The following is a 21,631-nucleotide window of genomic DNA, read 5'->3' as shown; positions in this document are numbered from 1 at the left end:
ATGTGCTCTGGCCTCAGGCTCTCCTTACTGCAGCATGATGGTCTCTTTATATCATTTTGTAGTGGCAGGCAAAATGGAGTGAGTCAGTGTAAAATTGCCATAGATTTCGCATATTTGTTTGATTACATATGTAACTGCCGGCCTGAGCGAGGTAGCAGTACTGATGAGATAAACAACAGTGCGGAAATAGAAGCCACTGTTTCAGGGCAGATCACAGATTATCTTGTTGAATCAATCAATGCGCTGCTTCAACATGTACAACTGCATAAAAAGATGCATCGTACGGAAGTGCGCGATGCGGTCCCTGCACCCCCTCCTCTTTAGATACTGCTGTGCAGCACCAGTAGTCTGAAACAATTTCAATATTGCGTTTTATTCAAGTCGCTCTTGCTTCTGTGTGGTTATTCTAGGTATAGAAACAATACATTTTTTTTAACTAGCTACTGAGCGCACAGCAAGTGAAATGAGTTGCTATCTGAAGCGTCTCGAAGATTACTAGGAGAGTTTGAATTATTTATGCTGCATAGAATCTCAAATTATGTGGCATATTATTCGATGAAATAAGCATTGGCTTTAATATGCAAATACATTTACATTTCCTCATTCAGGAGAGAGCGGAGTGCTATACAGAGTACACACGCTCCTTAGGAAATGCCCTGTAATTAAAGGTTTTATTTGCTCATCGAGACCCAGTTATGGGGTAACGCTTATGTTATGTAACTTAAGGCTAATTTGATCTTGATTAAAGAGGCAACTACTTAAACTGCCTTGTTTAAGATGTATTTAAGTCCAGAAACTAGGGCCATGTACAAATAAACAGTTGCTTTCTATTGCGCTTATTAAGAAATAACTCCTCAAGCAGCCAAGCTCAGTGCATTTATTTGTATAGCGTGTGTGGCAACAGTGGCACTTGGAGACATGTTTAGGATTTGAGCTCTTCGACCTTTTAAACGAAGGTTGGACACGTTTGGGGTTCTTTTCGGGTGCACTTTTGAGATACCGGCCGTCTACTTGGAGACGTGTCCAATAGCAATTGGTTGCATCATGACAAAGATACCTTTCTTGGAAAGGTATTACTTCTTTCCTCCCCTTTAACATTGAAGCAAACTATTTCGGCTTTAACTTGCTGGTATAGAGGAGACTCAGAATGCTCAGGGGCAGTGCACTGTGGGAAGCACTTACTGCCCCACACAGCTCAGCATCCCAGAGGAGACACAGAATGCTGAGGGGAAGCACCAGTGCACTGTGGGAAACACTTACTGCCCCACAGGGCTCAGCATCCCAGAGGAGACACAGGATGCTCAGGGAAAGCACCAGTGCACTGTGGGAAACACTTACTGCCCCACAGGGCTCAGCATCCCAGAGGAGACACAGAATGCTCAGGGAAAGCACCAGTGCATTATTGGAAGCACTTACTGCCCCGCATGGAGCAGTAAACGCTATATGCAAGAATTTATACCCCAAAGATCAACAATATGGAATGCATGCATCATCCTGTATGGAGCCATGGACACCCTTGGTAGGCCCCTTTCACCCAAGTAACAACACCCTGTGAACATGATGATGTGATGTGCATAGCAGTTGGAATGGTACAGTAGCCAAGCGGGCGTTGCAGCTGAATCGCCAGGGGCAGCCGATAGAGTGGGAGACACCAGTGTAGTGCAGGGCAGGGCAGGGCAAGGCAGCCGCTCAGATACCTTCGAAGTCAACACCGGCCCCCAAGGGAACGGGAGAGCGAGATCGAGCCGCCCAGACGTGTGAGGGGGCGAGCTTGTCCATGCTGGTCCCGGCTGAATTTCCTGCATGTGCCCCCGCATTTGGACTACTTTGCCTCTGTGCCCCAACTCCTCTGGAGTGGCCGGAGTCCGGAGCAGCCAGAGCCTGCAGCTGGTTGCCCACTCCAGTCTGGGCAGGTGAGCTGGAGTAACTTGTACCCAATCAAGGGACCAGCTGCCTCGGGCGAGGCTCACCTACCACTGCCAGGCCTGATGGGCCAGCAGCAGGTGGCTGCTGCTAGTAGCGAGCCATAGAGGCGTATGGTGAGTGAAGGAGACACAGAGCAGCGGTGACAGGTGGGAAGGTGTCCCACTGGCACTGCGGCACTCGTCTCTCACACTTCACTACTCTTACATGACAGCGGCACACTCTCCTGCGTTTACACTTATTCACCACGTACACTCCTTGAAAACAACCATGCGCACACTGATGGTGGCATTCACACACACACTCTCACATACTATAACAACCTCACGCACACACACCTGCACTGCACACATACATGTTCACACACATCCATGGACCAAAGACCATCATAATCTAAAACGTTCACATTTACTCCTGAAGGTTGATAGAGGTGGAGTGGTGAGGGATCCAGATTAGGTGGAGACTGGGGAGGAGTCGTATCTGTACATGTGGGGGTAAAGTTTACCCTGTTGCATTCTGAATGGGCGTACTGCTTCATTAGCACTAGAAGTCATATTCCTCGGGCCTCAGACTTGAGTTGTGACGCAATCCCAGGTTTCTCCTTTCTCCTTGTTTTATTCTATCGAGGCTGTGCAAGTGTATGGGGCTAGGCAGGGTGGTATTCTTTTATGTTTTATTGTACTGTACTCATTTATTACCCAGAAGGAACTGATTGATGCTACTTGGAAATTTAACCCCTTGCCTGCTCATGACGGAACCAGGCCGTCATGAGCCAAGGGCGGCGTGTGCTCATGACGGCGTGGTTCCGTCATGCGGCTGCCGCTCCTCCCACGCTGCATTAATTCCCCAACTGTCAGGTGAATTAATGAGCGGGCGGGGCCGTGGCGGAGCCACGCCGTCATGAGCACAGGCCGTCCGTGACTCATGACGGCGTGGTTCCGTCACAAGCATGGCAGCGCCGCGCTCACCCCCCCACCCTCGCAGCGAAATTAGCACCGCGGCCAAGGGGTTAATGACTGCCTAATGATAATTCTATGATGTATAATTTGGAAATACAATAAATGTTTTGGAAACTTCAAAACTTTCACATTTACACAGGTTTGGAAATGAGCACAATCACTATAACTCACGCACGTGGCAACACACAGGAGCCACATACACACGCAAACACTCACAATCACCCTGTTATATTTACCGAGAGCGAGCGACCTAAGAGCGGCACTGAGACCCTCCTTGCAGTGCGCGGCACTGCCTGCAGGACTCCTCCTTACGGCACTTTCACAGCTCGAGCGTCCTCGATGTGCATGCAAAGTGTGCCTCAGACTGGCTAGACAGCCACAGGAGGCAGGCGCTACGAGCGCGTATCCGCCCGTGCAGGGTCAGCTGCAGCCCCGGCAGGGCAAGCGTACACTGAGGGTAGTACATTTACTAGGATGGTCTCTTTTGAGGGCAGTCAGAGAAAGCACCAACCTGGCGGTGTACGTGAGAATGGGAGGCAACACAGTATGTCATAGACGGCCAGTATACGGTTGTGTGCCCCATTCTGCTGCAGCGCTACTGCTGCCCATACCTGTGCAAGAACTCTCCATTCCCTTTATCGGCTGTAGGTCTCCATGGTGTCCATACCTGAGTGTACCTGGGCAATGACCCTCTGCCTGCAGCAGCCTCAGGAGCTACGCGCTGAGAGATTGCACCGAAAGGGACACGGGCTGAGCGCCGGAAAACACACACCACAAAGGGACATCAGCCTAGGCAAGAAAGGCATTCTGATGCTGCAGAAGGGCAAGAGTCCAATCCATACGTTAACCACCACCACCCATGTATTCTGGTGCTCAAACCTGAGTATCAGGGACCCTTGAATCTTGCAGCCCTTCATACGCCCATGCCTCGAAGGGGGCCCCTTTCAGCTACAACTGATACTGCCTTCCTGAGGTATGCACCTGGGCAAGCAGGGCATCCTACCTGTTAGAGCCCTTCATGAGCCCCCTTATGTCCGTTCCTGTGCAAGGACCCCGTTCTCCCGTCCCCTGATTCCTACTGCTTCCCTGATGCCTAAGCGCAGGCACTACGCCTGCGTTCTTACAGGTCGCTTTCTCACAAGCAAGAGCCAACCCTCAGAGGAAGGTGTCTATTGCCAAAAGGATAGGTATGGATGAAACTATGTCTCTAACTCATAATAAGGGAAGCAAATAAATCCAAGGGGGCACACAAGCAATGGATAAGGTTCTGACAAAAGTGAATACACAAAAATACACATGACAATTTACTTGAAAAATCTGAAAGTGATTACAAGATATACACAGAATATTTATTATTAAACTAATTAATATTTTTCATTCTTTTTTACTTTTCAAAATTACATACGGAGCCAAAGGAACCAAAGGAAAAAAGTCATAAATCATGTGTGATGATCATATAACACAGAATAATCAGATGCATAAACATCATAATCCCCCGCCCCATAGACATAGAGCTCAATTAAAATCAAAAACAGAACATATACATATAAGTCCAACAGTCAAACCAACTCATGCATTCCACATACTCACATATCCAATGTAACCAATTGAGTACAAGATAATAAAACTGAGACCAAAACCAAATCAGGATAATCAAGTAGGGGTGGCAAGTTGGTAAGAATACATGCAGTTGATATTGTCTGGTATGTACCACTCAATGGTTTCTGTCTTGCAAGGTGCCGACGCGCATTTCTGTGCTAGGCTAAATAATAACAGTCACCTTCCGCGGGGCATTGGTGAATAAATAATCAGGTAAAGGAGCACTACGACGGGGAGGAGAAAATAAAATAATGGCAAAGTGGGCTAAGAGGCAAATAGGCACTTCTTAGGTCAGGAGCTCAGAGTTCAAGCTGCAAAAGAAAGAATAGGAGGATATAACAATGTATACATTTCTCCCCTGGAGATAAATACCAAAATCTAACCTTGAATAGAAAGGATAAGAGGTTCCAATGTCTTCACCTAATTGGACATAGAAGAATGCAAGATGGTGAAGGTGAGATTTATATCACTAATTCTTCCAATAGAGTAAGTCACCAAGGTACCTGTGAATAGAATCGAGAAGAAATGAGACCCAAAGTGATATATCAAACCAAGTCCATGCACACAGAAGGAAGCCATAGAGACTGCTATAGAAAGATATGGGTGCCAAGATGGTTAGAAGCAAACATATCGCCCCAATAACTTACTTTGAGTCCAGCCACAATAGATACCAATATGGAACCATAGGAGGGACTATCGCACTGCTGGATACACACTTGAAGTCCTTCTAAATAAGCAGAAGATTGAAGTAACACCGGTAGGTCGGTATCCAGGACACACGGCTACCTCAAGGTAGAGTAACGATAAACGGGGGCGGAGTGCATGGCGAGCCCATTTTAAACCCCTTCCATGCTCATGACGAGCTCAGCTCGTCATGCAGTACACTGCTCGTGTGCTCATGACGAGCTGAGCTCGTCATGAACGATGGGAAATCTGGAGTAACAGCGCTCAGGGGGAATTGCTGTAGCATTGATTAGGTTAAAAGCTGCTAATGCGACTGACTAAAGAAGGTGAAAAGTTACCTTCATAAGTGGAGATAAGGACTAGGATACCAAATCTGCCTAGGACGTCGCTCAGTATGACTCTGGAAATCACAGTAGACAGAATGGCGATGGATGCCTGGCCCACTACGATACGCGTTGGAACTAAGTGAGAACTGTAAAAATAATGGGAATAAGGGAAGTAATCAGTGGGTAGGAATACAATCGACCACAAGAGAGACCCTCCTCCCCATGGCCCTCTTCCTTATGGGCATACTATTGAATAAACGTGAAAAATGGAAGGGGCAGCATAGCTCGGCTAAAAATCCCAAGGGATAGTGAAAACATACTGAACTAGTACGGTGACAGAGAAAGGCGGGGCTGACAATGCATCCAGCACGTCTTCTCCTGTATAAACTTTACTGATGTGTCTCAAGTCTAGGTTTTTTTTTTGTTTTAAATCACACCATCTCTTTGCTTCTCTTCTACATTGAAGGGTGGCTTCTAATAATTCATCAAGGCAGCCCCGTAGATACCTGGGAAATGCCGAGGCGAGGAGCTAGCGCCAGGTACCCTCGAGTAATCAAGCGCTATACAAACTTACATAAAACAACGCGAGGATCAGCTTTGTGGAGTTTATTCACATTCAGGGGCCCTGTCCATCACCAAAGCCACACCCATTGCCCCTGAGGACGTCACCAGGGTGGTGACCTGACCTGGCACTGACACATCCTTCTCCTTTAATAATCATATGAAGAAAACATCTCAGACACTGATGCCAAACAACCTGTGGAGCAAAATCCGACATGTGTGTGCAGGCGTGTGTGTAGCGCGTGTAGTTTGTCTCTGTCAGTGATAATTACAAATCACTACAAAGAACCACTTTACACCCACGTCAGGATTTGGGATGGGCCCTATAAAATCCTGAGATGCAAATTAGAGCGGCAGAATCTCGCTCAAACCATAGAACGGTCCTGATCCAAACTCTGTCGGAACAGCATACAGCTTCTCCAATGGTTAGGAAAGCAGACAATCAGCATCCTGGGGCTAGGAATAAGAAGAATGGACCCGACTTCGGTGACGCTGGTCAGGTGATAGTCTAGACCTTTCAAAGAGCTGGCTTACCGCTATATATCACTTTCGCACGCCTGCATTTGTTCACACGACGCACTCACATTCCCACTCGATAGCTGTCTTACACATGACTACCCTTCACTGTGAGCACACTTCACTTCAATCGCACCTCCATTTACCCACACATTCCCCATTTGCTCACACTTCCACTCACAGGCTGTAGCAGTCACAAGCAGATATTTTTACACATACATTCGCATTCAGTACCCGCAATATGTGTGAATGTTGGTGTTCATAAATTGTAGTACCATTCATGAACACTGAGAGAGCGCAAACTGATATAAATATATGAGTACATCACAATTACCTATAGAGAGCATAATTCATGAAGAGAAATGCCATGAGTGCTAATAGTATCTGAAATTATATTCTAAATGTATAGCTAATATAGAGATTTAAGTAGAAGTGGAACTAATACAGAAATGTGTGACATTATATGATTTTATTAGACGTGATTATTTTGAATCTATGTCGTGTAGCTGTTAACATATAAGATGGTCTGTGGTAAAACGCAGAACGTGGTAGGCCTCAGGGCCAGAGCTGGAGCTAAAAGGGAAGGTGTTTCTTTTCACGACACAGATTGTTTAACGTTTTTGGTCATTGCATTAATGGGCCATGATTTAGAGTAATGTTTCTAAATAATAGAATAAGAGTTTTAACATGCTTTAATTAAATGAAGAAATAGAATGCTATAATCATAATGTGAAATATTGTAGGCCTGAAATGTTTTAGCATTGATTTACACGTACATGTCTGGGCTGAGAAATGTTGCAAGCCTTTTTAGAAGTCTATGAGAGTTGGGTTCTTGGCGGCAGATATCTGTCTGCAACAGGAAAGGGGGGATCCAATTATAAGTGAATGAATAGAGGTCTGTTCAGTAGACGGCCCAGACATGGAGGAGGGTTCTGGAATGTTTAAGGGGTATCAGCGGGCCGGAGAAGAGACTGAGAAGCAAGGTCAACTCTAACGTCTGAGGCCCAATACAAAGCATCATGGAAAAAGCCTGAAGTTGCACCACGTGAGAGGCGTTTCGCAAGGGGCGTCTCAAATGTTGTTGACTATTTTGTATTAGGGACAGCACCCCTGGGGGGAGTTAGAGCAGAGACCTGAGGACCCTTTAGAGAGCGGATGGGTAGGCAGTGAGGGGTCATGACTGGAGAACTTTAGGTTTTCACCAAGAGACTTAGAGTGGGTGACTTCCCTTGGGGGTCATTCATTGCTGACACCTTTGTTAGGTTGGGATTTGGTTAAGTAGGGATACCATCTAGAACAGGGTAGGGACGCCTAACCTGTGTTTGTTTTCCTCCAACCTAAATGAAGGAGAGATATGCGTCTATGCTGATAGCTTTGCTATTTTTAGAACTTGTGTTAGTGATTTCTGTTGCTCGTCTGAGGGCTTTTCGAGAGCACATGTATGTAATTGGACCTGTGTATCTCGTGAATCTCATTCTGAGATGCTTGTATTTGCAGCTCATTATATCTTTACAATAAACTTTTGAAACCTAGAAGTTGTCCGTGATCTTTGAGAGCAGAGTCCTTTCTTGGGTGAACTAATTTGCAGATAGGTGTACTGTTTCCTTCCAAGACAGGCAATAAAGGTTCAGTCGACCAGATCGAGGTTTGGATCAATAGATATAAGGTATCGATCAAAATCTCGCCCTTTCAGTTGGTAGCTATAGAGGATGGTTGCCTTCTTGAGGACGGTGACCTAGGCCAGGTTAGCTTACCCCAAGGCCCCTAGAAATCGATGATCGGAAGAACAGCCCGCAGATGAAGATCCGGATGACGTGAGACAGAAAAAGCAGCAGTATCAGAGAGAGTGAGTATAAAGGGTTATGCGTGTTAGATTGCGGTGTTTTTGTATTGTGTCTATGTTGTAATGTCTGGCGGAGTTGAATGTTTGTAGAGTGACTGTGGAACAGGTTGTGAGCGCGCGCAACCGGTGGAAATCTTAAGTTCAAGGAGAGCTTAAGTGGTTCGGGTGTATCGGACACCCAGAGTAATTGTCAACTAGAGTGAAGGGGGTCATGAGGTACCATTGATCACCCGAGAGACCGAGATAGGGGGAACGTAAGAGTGAGTGCGTGAGTAACGGACGCTGGTCGGAAGTTACTGTGTGTGTAAGTAACCTATCAGAGAGACGATAGACATCTCGTCAGTTGTGTTGACAATTACAGATAGACTGTGGACGTACAGTCGAGAGAAGTGACCGCTTGGTCGGAAGTAGTCATTTTTCAGTGTATGAATGGGACGCATGCATAACCGGGAGACGAGTTGAGAAAGGAGGGGTGCTGCTGCGAAGCGGAGAAAAGAGACGTCAGGTGGTGTCGCGCAGTGATTGGCTGACCGGAGAAAGACCGCGCTGTGATAGGCCAGCTAGCGAACACGTCATACAGGGTCGCGACGTGATTGGCCAACAGGAGAAAGACCGCGCTGTGATAGGCCAAGCTAGCAAAGCCGCGACAGGATTGGTGGATTGTCATCAGGAAGTAAACAGAGTAGCGAGGCTGGATTTTGTGCGCATAATTATGAAGTGTTTTAAATGGTTGAAAGCGCTGTTTAAGAAAGAGAGGCGAGGATCGTATGAAGGGGAAGAAGCCCCGCCGGAGGGTACGCCAGCTCGTTATATGGCAGTAAATGTTGGGTTGCATACGATCCTTTGGATATCAGAGTGGAGTAAGATTACTGAAGGAAACGAGGAACTGACGTTCCCGAAGTACGGGACGTTCAGATTAGAGGTGTTACATCGATTGAAATCAGTCATGACCTCAAAGAGACCCTTGCCTAGACCAACCCAGTTTGAAGCCCTTGAAGCATGGCTTAGGGCAGCGCATGAAAGGAATATGAACAGACGACAAGAAAGGGTGAAACGCTCGGTAAGGGCAGTACAGGATGCCAGGTGGGATGCGGATGCTAAAAGATGGAGAGTGCATAATTTGGAAATAAATAAACTGTACCCAGTGTTAGAGGCGCCAGTAAATAAAAGCCCCCTAGAAGAAGATGATGAGAGCGAAACAGAGGACAGCCTGATAAACAGATTACTGACAGACAGGCCACCCCCGTATAATAGAGCAGGGGGAGAGGTCGAGAATACTGAAGGAGAAAAGGGGGGCAATGCAGGAGAGCATAGACCGCTTCCCAGTTCAGAGTGGGATCCTGAGCCAAAGAAAGAGTTGCTCCAGCCTAGTCAGGTGCAACAGGTAGTCGGTAGGTTTGTGGTACAAAGAGCACCGGAAACGGAAAGCGCCACATCCTACCCATTACCAGATGCACTACAGGTACCTGTTACCATAGGTCCTATAATATCGATATATGACCAAGAGAGAGCAAAAGGGGAAGAACGGAAACGGAAAGACAGAGAAAGAGCAGAGCAGGCAAGGAGGAACGATACCACTAATTCCCCAAGTCAGATGCCGATACCCAGAGAGTGGAGTACCCCGATGCACACAGCAGGGGACCCAGGGGGAGATCCTGGGGGCCCCAGATGGCCAATGGATCTGAGGGGATCTGGACGAAAATCCTTTCAAGAGCTAAATGAGTACATGAAGCAGTGGGATGAGGCAGTGAAGGCTCAAAAGTGCATCAATGCTGCAGAAGCAGAAAGGGAAAGTCAGGACAGCAGAGCACGAACTCACTGCGGGGCTGGGGAGAGTAGCCCGGAGTGGGACTGTAGAGGGAGTAGAGGAGTCACCCATTGGGCCCGGAATGGAGGTAGAACAGACCTGGAAAACGGGGGCCCCGGGAGTGGAGGGGTGGCGTGCCCGATACTCAGTGAAGGGGAGAGGAGAGCGCAAGAGTACAGAAACAGCTTTAAGTGTCCACACTGTGTGCCTGGCACCAGAGAACAGAATGGGAGTTGTGAGAGGTCGCACCATAGTCCCTGTGATGACAGAAATGAGCGCAGCCCAGGGAATATGGGGAACCAGGAAGGATCGTATCGGATACTGAGCGATACGAGGCAAAGGGAGTGTAGCGACCAGAGGGAAAATAACAGAGAGATGTGCGGTGAGAGGAGAGAAGAAGACGAGAGTAGGCAGAGAGAGAGTAGGGATAAAAGGCCCGTGTTCCATCACCTTCCAAGATCGGATGGCCGAGCATGGGACCTGGAGAGATGGGAGCGAGGGAGACCACCCATTAACTCTCCCGAGCCCAAACGCAGAGCTCGAAGTTGGGATGGTAGGGAGACCAGTGAGCCCCCTTCAAAAGACATATTGCGAGCTGAGATAAAAGCCAAGAGACTTGATGTCTCCAGCTTAAGGTCAGATCTGGATGACATGGTAGATGGTACCCTGCCTTTAGAAAGAATGGAAATGTATGAACAGGATGAAATACTGTATATGGCAAAGGACATCACACGAAAGGCGAGAGCAGTCCATGAGAAGTTAGTCGAACTAGCAGGCAAATATATGGTGGACTTGTCAAGAACCAAAGCATTACAGGGTAACCACAGGCTACATTACTCAGATCGAGATCTAGATGAGAGGAGAACGATTGGGCTGAAAACACACATAAGGGAACTGATTACTGGAATAAGGACATGGAGGGCACTAGATAAATGGGAAGAGAGGTGGTCCAAGAAAGGGACCGGCAGAAGAAGCATGATTGGTATAACACCAGGACAGCAGGGAATAGAAGCTTACCCTTTGCGTGAAGTTGCCAATGGGAGCTATGTACATGTCCCTTGGAGTAGGGGAGATTTAGCTGCTTTTACCACATCTTTCCCCAAGTTACGAGAGAGCCCCGTGGAGTGGTACAAGCAAGTCGAGAGGTTTGTAAAGATCTCAAAAGTCCTATGGATAGATCTGAACACGCTGTTTGACATTGTAGTACCAGGAGATCTGTGGACAGCATGCAAGGTTAGCGCTGAGTGGCCCACAACGGAGCCAGAGAGAGATGCTAGGACTAATGGGCCGTCCGAGATCGTGATGGCAAAATTCGAGAGAGTGATGACTTGGCTGAAAGAAAAAGTGCCAATGCAAGACATAGATTGGGTCAGAATAGACAGAACGAGACAGGAACCCAAAGAGACAGTTCACGAATATTACGAGAGATTGCTGAAAGCGTTTAAACAGTATAGCGGTTTGGATGTAATGGATCCAAAGGATATAGGGCAATTTGTGTCCAAGTTCGTCCTGGGACTGAGACCGGATATTAGTTTAATGATTCAGCAACACTCGATTTGTTGGCAAAGTAGACCCCTAGATGAAATACTGAGATATGCTAGGTACTGCTGTGATGAGGTAGACTCCAAGGCTAAGAAACTAAAAGAGAAGCTGATGGTGGTACAATTGCAGACAGCAGGGAAGGGGGGACCGCAACAACAGCAGCAAGGGACAGGTACAGGAGGTAAGAAGCAGTACAGTCAGAACAAGGGTAATGAGGAGAGTACTACCTTTAGACCCAGAGTAGACATAGCTACCTTGAAGAAAACGACTAGGTGCCACCAGTGCAACGAGTTGGGGCATTGGAAACGCGAGTGCCCTTACAATGTAGAGATCGGAGAGCAAGAGATAGAGGAGGAAGAGGTTCAGAGCGCACCTATGAGAGGGGCGACGCCATACCAAGGAAAGGTGCTCAAAGGGGGGGGGGCTCCTCCCCGAGCCCAGTTCCCGCAACCTCCTCGAGTAGGGAGTATGGGTAAGACCTATAGACAAATGCCCCTGTTTGTGGAAGGTGAAGAATGCTATTATGTGGACCCATTAACCGGACAGAGAGTGGAAAGAGAAGACTGCACCCTCGGGGCAGCCTTAGAGGTAGATCAGAGGGGACCCTATGTGGAAGCAGAAGTAGCAGGGTGCCCTACGACATTTCTGGTGGACACAGGAGCCACTAGATCCACGATCAGATCAGCTGCAGTTCCAGACCTGCCCATGTCTGGAGAGACCATACAGGTGGTAGGGGTCGCAAACAGGAGAATAACCAGCCAATTGACAGAACCGGTACAGGTGAAAATAGGGAAGTACAGCGATGAGCACCAATTTGTGGTTTGCGATTCAAGCCCTGTGTGTCTGCTAGGAAGAGACCTGTTGTGCAAATTGAATTGTACTATATATTGTACACCCCAGGGAGTGGAGGTATTGACTAATGATGATGATGCAGATTTCAAAGTTGCAAACTCAAGAATATGTGTGGAGCTGTACCCTACTTTGACAGTGGACGAGCTTCCCTGGGATTTGAGAGAGACAGTGGCATCAGAGGTATGGGATTTCACTGGGGAAGAGATTGGATTGGTCAAAGGGGTGGACCCAGTGAAAATTGTAGTGAAACCGCATGCTGAGTTCCCAAGAACACCCCAGTATAAATTGACTCCAGAAACGATTGCAGGCATAAAACCCGTGATCGAGTCCATGATTAAACAGGGAATACTGAAAGAAATCGTGGGTAGTCCATGTAACTCCCCGATTATGGGTCTGCAGAAACCAAATGGGAAATTCCGGATAGTACAGGACCTTCGAAAGATTAATAACATAGTCGTTTCATGTTGTCCAGTGGTACCGAATCCATCAGTGATACTGTTTCAGATTCCATTCCAAGCTGAGTGGTTCACTGTGATAGATCTTTGTCAGGCTTTCTTTTCGATCCCTTTGGACGAAGATAGCCATTTTCTTTTCGCATTTAAGCTGGAAAATCGCGTCCTAACATGGTGTCGTATCCCTCAGGGGTATACAGAGAGTCCATCGATCTTTAACCAGCTTCTGAAGAAAAATCTTGAAAGTCTAGTGCTGCCCCAGAAGTCAGTTCTGGTCCAGTACATAGACGACCTCCTTGTGGCGTCAGAAACAGAAGAAGCTTGCAGGGAAGACTCCATTGCTTTGTTAAATCACCTAGCTGCCAATGGGCACAAGGTGTCCCCGGGAAAATTGCAGTACTGCCTGACAGAAGTACAGTACTTGGGACACAGAATTGAGAAAGGCAAACGAAAGGTGTCACCAGACAGGATAGAGGCGATCATGAAAATGAACGCGCCTCAGACACAGAGAGAGGTCAGGATGTTCCTAGGGATGGTGGGTTATTGCCGACAGTGGATCGTGAACTTTTCACTGAAAGCAAAGCCCTTGCAAAAACTGACGCACAAAGAGGTGAGTGATCCGGTACCATGGGACAAAGACTGTTTGATGGCATTCTTACAGCTGAGAGAGGACCTGTGTCGTGCCCCGGCATTGGGAATGCCTGATTACAATAAACAATTCTTTCTTTACTGTTGTGAGAGAGAAGGTTGTGCGTTGTCTGTGTTGGTCCAAATCCATGGGAATGCCCGTAGACCAGTTGCTTATTTCTCGGCTACTTTAGACCCAGTAGCCGCAGCGTTGCCCGGATGTCTCAAATCCGTTGCTGCAACGGGTGTCAGCATTGAGAGATGTGAAAATATTGTTATGGGGCACCCGTTAGAGGTGTGCGTGCCACATTCTGTTGAACTGTTAATGACCAGGACCAAAACACAGCATCTGACCAACAGCAGGCTCACGCGCTATGAGCAAGTTATTCTTGCTGCAGAGAACGTGACCCTCAAGAGATGCTCTGTTTTGAACCCTGCTACCTTAATGCCACTTCCAAATGATATTGATGATGATGATGAATATACAGACCATGACTGTCTCGATGTGACTGAACTATGCACCAAACCCAGACCCGACATCGTAGATGAGCCACTGACCGACCCAGACGAAGTTTTCTTTGTCGATGGCTCATGTGTAAGAGACGAAGTTGGGCAGTTGAGAGCAGCTTATGCTGTTTGTACAATTGAAGGAGTTGTGGAAGCAGGGTGCCTGGAAGGAGTAAACTCCGCTCAGGTAGCCGAGATTATTGCCCTAACACGTGCTTGCTTAGCAGGCAATCAAATTCGAGTCACCATCTACACCGACAGCCAATACGGGTTTGGGGTAGTTCATGATTACGGGCAGTTATGGTCTCAAAGAGGGTTCATGACTTCTTCAGGCTCTCCCATTCGCAATGGAGAGTTTGTGCGCCTGTTGTTAGAAGCATTGCAATGTCCAGCAAGTATCGCAGTTGTAAAGTGCATCGCACATACCAAAAATGAGGACTTTGTTTCAAAAGGCAATAGATATGCTGATGAAGTTGCGCGGTATTGCGCAGAACAAGGTTACTCTTTCACAGAGGTGGATGTGGGTGGAATAAATGTAAGAACTGAATTAGCCATGATACTGGAAACTGTTGATACTTGGGATGAACTGTCAACCATGCAAGAAAATGCTCCTGATTCTGAGAAAGAAACATGGGAAAAGGCAGGATGTGTAATGGGTGAGACTCATTTTTGGGTCTCAGCAGACGGCAGAGCAGTGTTGCCCAATGAGATGGTGAGTCCAATGGCTAGACTCATACATGGTCCCGTACACTTAGGGAGAGATGCTATGCTGAGAGTGTTTAGACAGACTTGGTACAATCCTAAGTTTAGAATAGCAGCAGAAGCAGTGTGCCAGCGTTGTGTGACCTGCCAGCAGCTGAATGTAGGGAAAAGAACACCAGTTGCACTAAGTCACATAGGAAGGTCTGGAGGTCCATTCAACAGAATGCAGATAGATTTCATTGAAATGCCAAGATGCAACCGCCTCCGCTATGTCCTGGTGGTTGTGTGTGTGTTCTCCAGATGGGTTGAGGCATACCCTACACGTAGGTGCGACACCCTCACAGTGGCTAAGTTACTGCTTAGAGAACTTATCCCTCGTTTCGGGGTGCCGGCCTTTTTGGAATCAGATAGGGGAACACATTTTAACAGCGAGCTTGTGAAGATGATTTGTGTTGCACTGAATATAGACCAAAAGCTCCATTGCAGTTACCGACCAGAAGCCTCAGGAATTGTGGAACAAATTAATGGCACGATCAAGTCCAGAATAGCGAAAGTTTGCTCCTCAACGACCCTGAATTGGCCTGACGCCCTGCCATTAGTACTCATGAGCCTTCGTAGTACCCCAGACAGAAGAACAGGGTTGTCACCACATGAGGTGTTAATGGGGAGAGCAATGAGACTGCCATCTATTCCAGCTACTGCACTGTTAAATATCACAGATGATATGATCCTGGACTATTGTAAGGGGCTGTCTGACGCCATGCGTTCTGTGTCCCTTCAGGTGCAGGCTGCAGAGGTTCCAGCGTGCCAGGGCCCTTGCCATGACCTGTATCCTGGGGACTGGGTCCTGGTGAAGAAACATGTGAGAAGAAGCTGCTTGGATATTCGTTGGCGTGGGCCCTACCAGGTCATCCTGATCACAAGTACAGCTGTAAAGGTGGGAGGCCTGCCCAACTGGATACACGCGTCGCATACGAAAAGGGTTCCAGCACCTCTGGAAACAGCTCCTCTCTCGGATGGACGTCCAGCTGAGGACCAAGAAGCCATAGAGGGGGCTAGCCAAGCTGTAGAGGTGCCAGTGGAAGCAGGGAACGAGTCTGACCAAGCTGAGGACGGTCAGTACAACAGCGAAACAGAAGACGCTACAGAAGGAGAAGACAGCTGGGAGTACGAGTCTGACCCTGACAGGTCTGAAAGAGAGCGAGAACAGACCAGAAGGAGAAGGAGTAGAAGGGCACGTGGAGAAGCAAATTGGCCGCAAAGAAGAAGTTCTAGCCTGAGGTCAACTCCAGAAGCAACCCTTCCTCCGATATCAGAAGACTCAGACCCAGAAGAAGGTGCTCAGGGCGCTGAGGCACCGGACCGAAGAAGGTCAAGAAGAGTGCGTGTGCCTAACAGAAGATACTCCACACCTGAGTGGACATATCTGGCGACAAATGTCTGTGAAACCGGAGACAGGGAGGATCCGAGCGGTGGTGGTGTCCAGTTCTGAGCCCATTATCACCGTGGAAATACAACTGTTGGTACCCGGTGTCGAACAAGAAGGGTCACTAACATTCGTGCTCCCCAGACCTCCCCGCCTCAGCAAGTTAAAACACATGTTTCTTACAGAATTGAAATTCCCCGACTTTGATACCACGATAACAGCACATGAAGAGCATACTCTTCGCATGGAAATATTGAACTATGCTATTGAAGCTGCAACCACAAATCTAATAGTCGATTGTTAAAGGACTTTGTAAATAAAGCAAGCAGAAGAAAAGAAGATTACCTAGCGCCCAGGAAGCAGAGAATTTTAGGGAACCCCTTGAGTGGATGGAGAAGGGCTAGGGTTGTCTTTTTGAACTGTGAAAGGACTTTTTGCGAAAAAGGCTGTCAGCCTCCAGCTGTGTGGATTCTAAAGACAAAAAAGGATTGAAAGAGACTGTAAAGGAACGAGAGGAAAAGAATTTTTTTTGCAAAGAGAAAGGGAAAAGCTAGATTGTCTGACGAAATGGAGGCCGGCACCCCGAACCGCAGAGCTAAATGTATAATAGGTACACTAATAGTAGGAGTGATAATATTAATAGCTTTAGTGGTAACAATTTCTTATGTAAAGGGACATGAGGAAGAGGTAAAGGTAACTGATGCGAATTCTGTAGTAACACTTACACCCACTGTTGCAGGTGAGAAAAGGGAAAACACTCAAGAGAAAGCGTTATTGGCTGCAGAAGCCCGCAGGTTACATGTAGACGAGTCCCAAGGAGACTTTAGGTCAAATGCTTATGCTAAACTTTTGTATGAATACGTGGATGCCATGGAGGTTAAGGATTGCTACGTCTGCATGCAGTTGCCTGCGTCTGTAGATGAGGGAATTCGATATCATCACCTCCCTCTGACATATGGCATTACATGTAGCTTATTGCTTAGTATATTTTATGAGAGAGATAGTTTTGAATACTATTTCTCCAATTATGATTCTGTGTTGCCAGAAGTCCCGAATTATAAGCAGATGAATAAATGGGATTACTGGAAGAGTGAAGACAGATTGGCCAAGTTCTTCATTCCTTGGATTACCTTAGATACTTCACATGCCCGTAGAAATAACCTGACATGCAAGGTGTCAGAAGTCGAGAAAAAGTTCATAGGGCAGGTGGATGATCGTTACAGGAGACAAAAGATTTTGAAAAAATCAGGACAAGGGAAATTAGATTGGACCGAGGAAGAGAAGTCACATAAGAGAAAGGGTAGTAGTGGTCCAATAGCTTTAGATAAAGCGCAGAAAGGAAAGTTATGTCTTCACCGAGCCAAAACGTATTATGAAAATGTATACGTGGGTGAAGTTGACTGTGAACATGCTTTTAATTTAGAGTACTACACTAAGGATTTCCTGAAGGGAATGCAAGTGATCCCAAATGTGTATTTTGTATGTGGAAGAAATGCTTACGTGAGACTACCTGACAACTGGTATGGATCATGTTACTTGGCAATTGTCTTCCCCAAAATATATCATGCACAAGACTTATTGATCATTGAGGGCCAGACATCATCGAGGGGAAGGAGGGATTTAGGCGATGCAGAAATGGTTGGAGATGTCTTTGGAGCTATGTTCCCTCTTTTGGGAATAATCCTTAATGATGTTAAAATTAGACGACTGGCAACAGTTGTCGACAGGTTGTCTGCCAGCACTGCTCAGTCCTTAATGCTGGTAGAAGGAGAGATGCAATCGATAAGGGCTATGGTTCTTCAAAATCGGCTTGCATTAGATGTCTTATTGGCAAAAGAGGGCGGAGTCTGTAAGGCTTTGAAGGTTCAGGAATGTTGCACTTACATTCCAGACCTTTCAAAACCCCTTGAGAAAGTTATTAAGAACATAACTAATATACACAAAGAGATCGAAGACTTGAGTAGAGAAAATGTCTGGGAAAAGGTGGGCCACGGAATGAGTACAGTTGGAGGGTGGTTTTCCACCTTAGGCAAAAGCTTTATTTGGTATATCCTAAAGCCTATCATCATAATATTGATCTGTGGGATAATATTGTGGGGATTGGTGAGGGTATTCAAATGGTACAGAGCAAGAAGGTCAGAAAGGGCCCAAAGAGAACAGTTGCAGAGATTGGCTGCCATACAAGATAATCAGTACAGGAGCCTGAGAGCTCTGGAAGCGCAGAGAATGCCAGCAATAACTGCAGTTTAAATGTTAGTGATGACCCCGAGAGGTCATCAAAGGGGGGAACTGAGAGAGCGCAAACTGATATAAATATATGAGTACATCACAATTACCTATAGAGAGCATAATTCATGAAGAGAAATGCCATGAGTGCTAATAGTATCTGAAATTATATTCTAAATGTATAGCTAATATAGAGATTTAAGTAGAAGTGGAACTAATACAGAAATGTGTGACATTATATGATTTTATTAGACGTGATTATTTTGAATCTATGTCGTGTAGCTGTTAACATATAAGATGGTCTGTGGTAAAACGCAGAACGTGGTAGGCCTCAGGGCCAGAGCTGGAGCTAAAAGGGAAGGTGTTTCTTTTCACGACACAGATTGTTTAACGTTTTTGGTCATTGCATTAATGGGCCATGATTTAGAGTAATGTTTCTAAATAATAGAATAAGAGTTTTAACATGCTTTAATTAAATGAAGAAATAGAATGCTATAATCATAATGTGAAATATTGTAGGCCTGAAATGTTTTAGCATTGATTTACACGTACATGTCTGGGCTGAGAAATGTTGCAAGCCTTTTTAGAAGTCTATGAGAGTTGGGTTCTTGGCGGCAGATATCTGTCTGCAACAGGAAAGGGGGGATCCAATTATAAGTGAATGAATAGAGGTCTGTTCAGTAGACGGCCCAGACATGGAGGAGGGTTCTGGAATGTTTAAGGGGTATCAGCGGGCCGGAGAAGAGACTGAGAAGCAAGGTCAACTCTAACGTCTGAGGCCCAATACAAAGCATCATGGAAAAAGCCTGAAGTTGCACCACGTGAGAGGCGTTTCGCAAGGGGCGTCTCAAATGTTGTTGACTATTTTGTATTAGGGACAGCACCCCTGGGGGGAGTTAGAGCAGAGACCTGAGGACCCTTTAGAGAGCGGATGGGTAGGCAGTGAGGGGTCATGACTGGAGAACTTTAGGTTTTCACCAAGAGACTTAGAGTGGGTGACTTCCCTTGGGGGTCATTCATTGCTGACACCTTTGTTAGGTTGGGATTTGGTTAAGTAGGGATACCATCTAGAACAGGGTAGGGACGCCTAACCTGTGTTTGTTTTCCTCCAACCTAAATGAAGGAGAGATATGCGTCTATGCTGATAGCTTTGCTATTTTTAGAACTTGTGTTAGTGATTTCTGTTGCTCGTCTGAGGGCTTTTCGAGAGCACATGTATGTAATTGGACCTGTGTATCTCGTGAATCTCATTCTGAGATGCTTGTATTTGCAGCTCATTATATCTTTACAATAAACTTTTGAAACCTAGAAGTTGTCCGTGATCTTTGAGAGCAGAGTCCTTTCTTGGGTGAACTAATTTGCAGATAGGTGTACTGTTTCCTTCCAAGACAGGCAATAAAGGTTCAGTCGACCAGATCGAGGTTTGGATCAATAGATATAAGGTATCGATCAAAATCTCGCCCTTTCAACACTAACGTTCACACATTTGCACCCGTGCAGACAATCCCTCTCTCACACAAGCACACACACGGAGGCTTTCGGGCATGCTGGCATTTTCCTACATTTGACCCGCACCCTCATTCACACTGGCATACCTTCCTATTTGCGCACATTTATGTGGGATTATGCGGTTTCGGTCGTGCCACAGGAGATTGAGCCGTGCTCAGTTTAGCCACCATCCAGGGTTGGGTTACCCTTCAGCTTGCAGCCTGCGCAAGCTCTTCCTCATGATCCCTTGCCCAGGCCCCAGTGGCTGCTCTGCCTCCTTCACAGTCGAGTGTAAGTCCAGTGTACGGGAGGAGTACACAAACATAGGAGGGATGGCAATTGGAAAACATGGAAACAATACTCACCTGGCGGCGGGCGGCACTGGCAGACATTCGGGAGCAGGGACACTGGCACAGGCGGGGTAGAGGGGAGGGGGTGCGGGAGGGGGCTAGAATTTAGAAATAGTTAAATTATGGGGTGGTGAGAGAGGGCCTCTCGTCGTCATGGTCCTGCGCGAGTGCCACTGCGCATGTGTCACCTTCAACAGCCGCCCCCGCCCACCCCCCTAAAGTTTGTGAACTCCGACTAAGAGCAGGCCGCGCAGACTCGGCGGTGGAGATCTGCACGCCGCGCGCGCACGTGACCTACCTTCTGAAATGGCACCGCTGCTCAACAATGCATTAGAATAATAAAATTGTGCATTTTTCCACAGGGAGCGAGGAGAGAGTAAGATGCGCGCAGGCACACAGCAGAGTACAGTAGTAAGTGACCACTGTACACAGTGTCAAAAATCGGCCCCACCCAGCAACAAAACCGGCCCCTGGCCAAAAAACCGGCCCCCACCCCTGGCAGCCTACCGGGGGATTGCCCGGTGCCCGGCGTTGCCAGTCTGGCCCTGCCTGGATTACATAACTCAGTAGGTCAATCGAGCCACAGTCCTACAGCTCCAGTTAGCACAACCCCATAGCTGCTGGTAGGAACTGTACTTAGCATAACACCTTATGCCTCCACTCAATCAGCAGTGTGCCCGACTAACACTTGTAGCAGGGCGCATATCATAAGTACCTCATGCCCAACTGAGGCATCACATAGCACCATAGTGCTGTGTACAATTGGCTTCACGCAGGGACTAGGGTGAAGCGTCTACCCCCTCAGGCCGCCTCGCCCCCCACAACCGCACAAAACTGCATTCCGCGGCCATGACAACACCAATTGGGGGGTGAGATCGGACTCCAAAACGCTGGCTAGATCACCCCTTACTCTCACTCCAACTAGGGTGAAACTGACCACAACAGGGGCCGGATACTGGGCTGGGCAAATCCGGCCCAGGATGACCTTCCAATCGGCTTGGTGTGGATGGGTGTTAACCTTTCCTGCCTGTAGTGCAAGATTCATTTACCATCACTCCTGACATGATGTGCCAATGCAGGTAGAAGCCAGAGTTATCAAGCCCGCCTTACTTCTTTTCCCAGTATAAATCGACATGTGTGACTGACACCGCAAACTCTCATCACCTACTCTGTGTGACCTTGACCCATTTTAGTGTGGGCAGAGCCCCGATGTATACTGGTCTTCATTGTTGCTAATGCAC

General features: G+C 47.2%; 1 protein-coding gene across 1 annotated transcript in view; it reads right to left on the bottom strand.

Moving 5' to 3' along the window:
- LOC144753789 (olfactory receptor 11L1-like) overlaps positions 1-20,541 on the bottom strand; it is a 192,380-nt gene extending 171,839 nt beyond the window's left edge. The window contains exon 1 of the mRNA XM_078641365.1: positions 20,406-20,541. The gene's annotated coding sequence lies outside the window, so the exon portion shown is untranslated. The remainder of the gene's footprint in view (positions 1-20,405) is intronic.
- Between the last annotated feature and the right edge of the window lie 1,090 nt (positions 20,542-21,631).

This window comes from Lissotriton helveticus, chromosome 5_1 (assembly GCF_964261635.1).
Source record: "Lissotriton helveticus chromosome 5_1, aLisHel1.1, whole genome shotgun sequence".
Lineage (NCBI taxonomy): Eukaryota > Metazoa > Chordata > Amphibia > Caudata > Salamandridae > Lissotriton > Lissotriton helveticus.
Note: the sequence above shows the minus strand (reverse complement) of the source record. Positions and strands in the feature narration are given on the sequence as shown.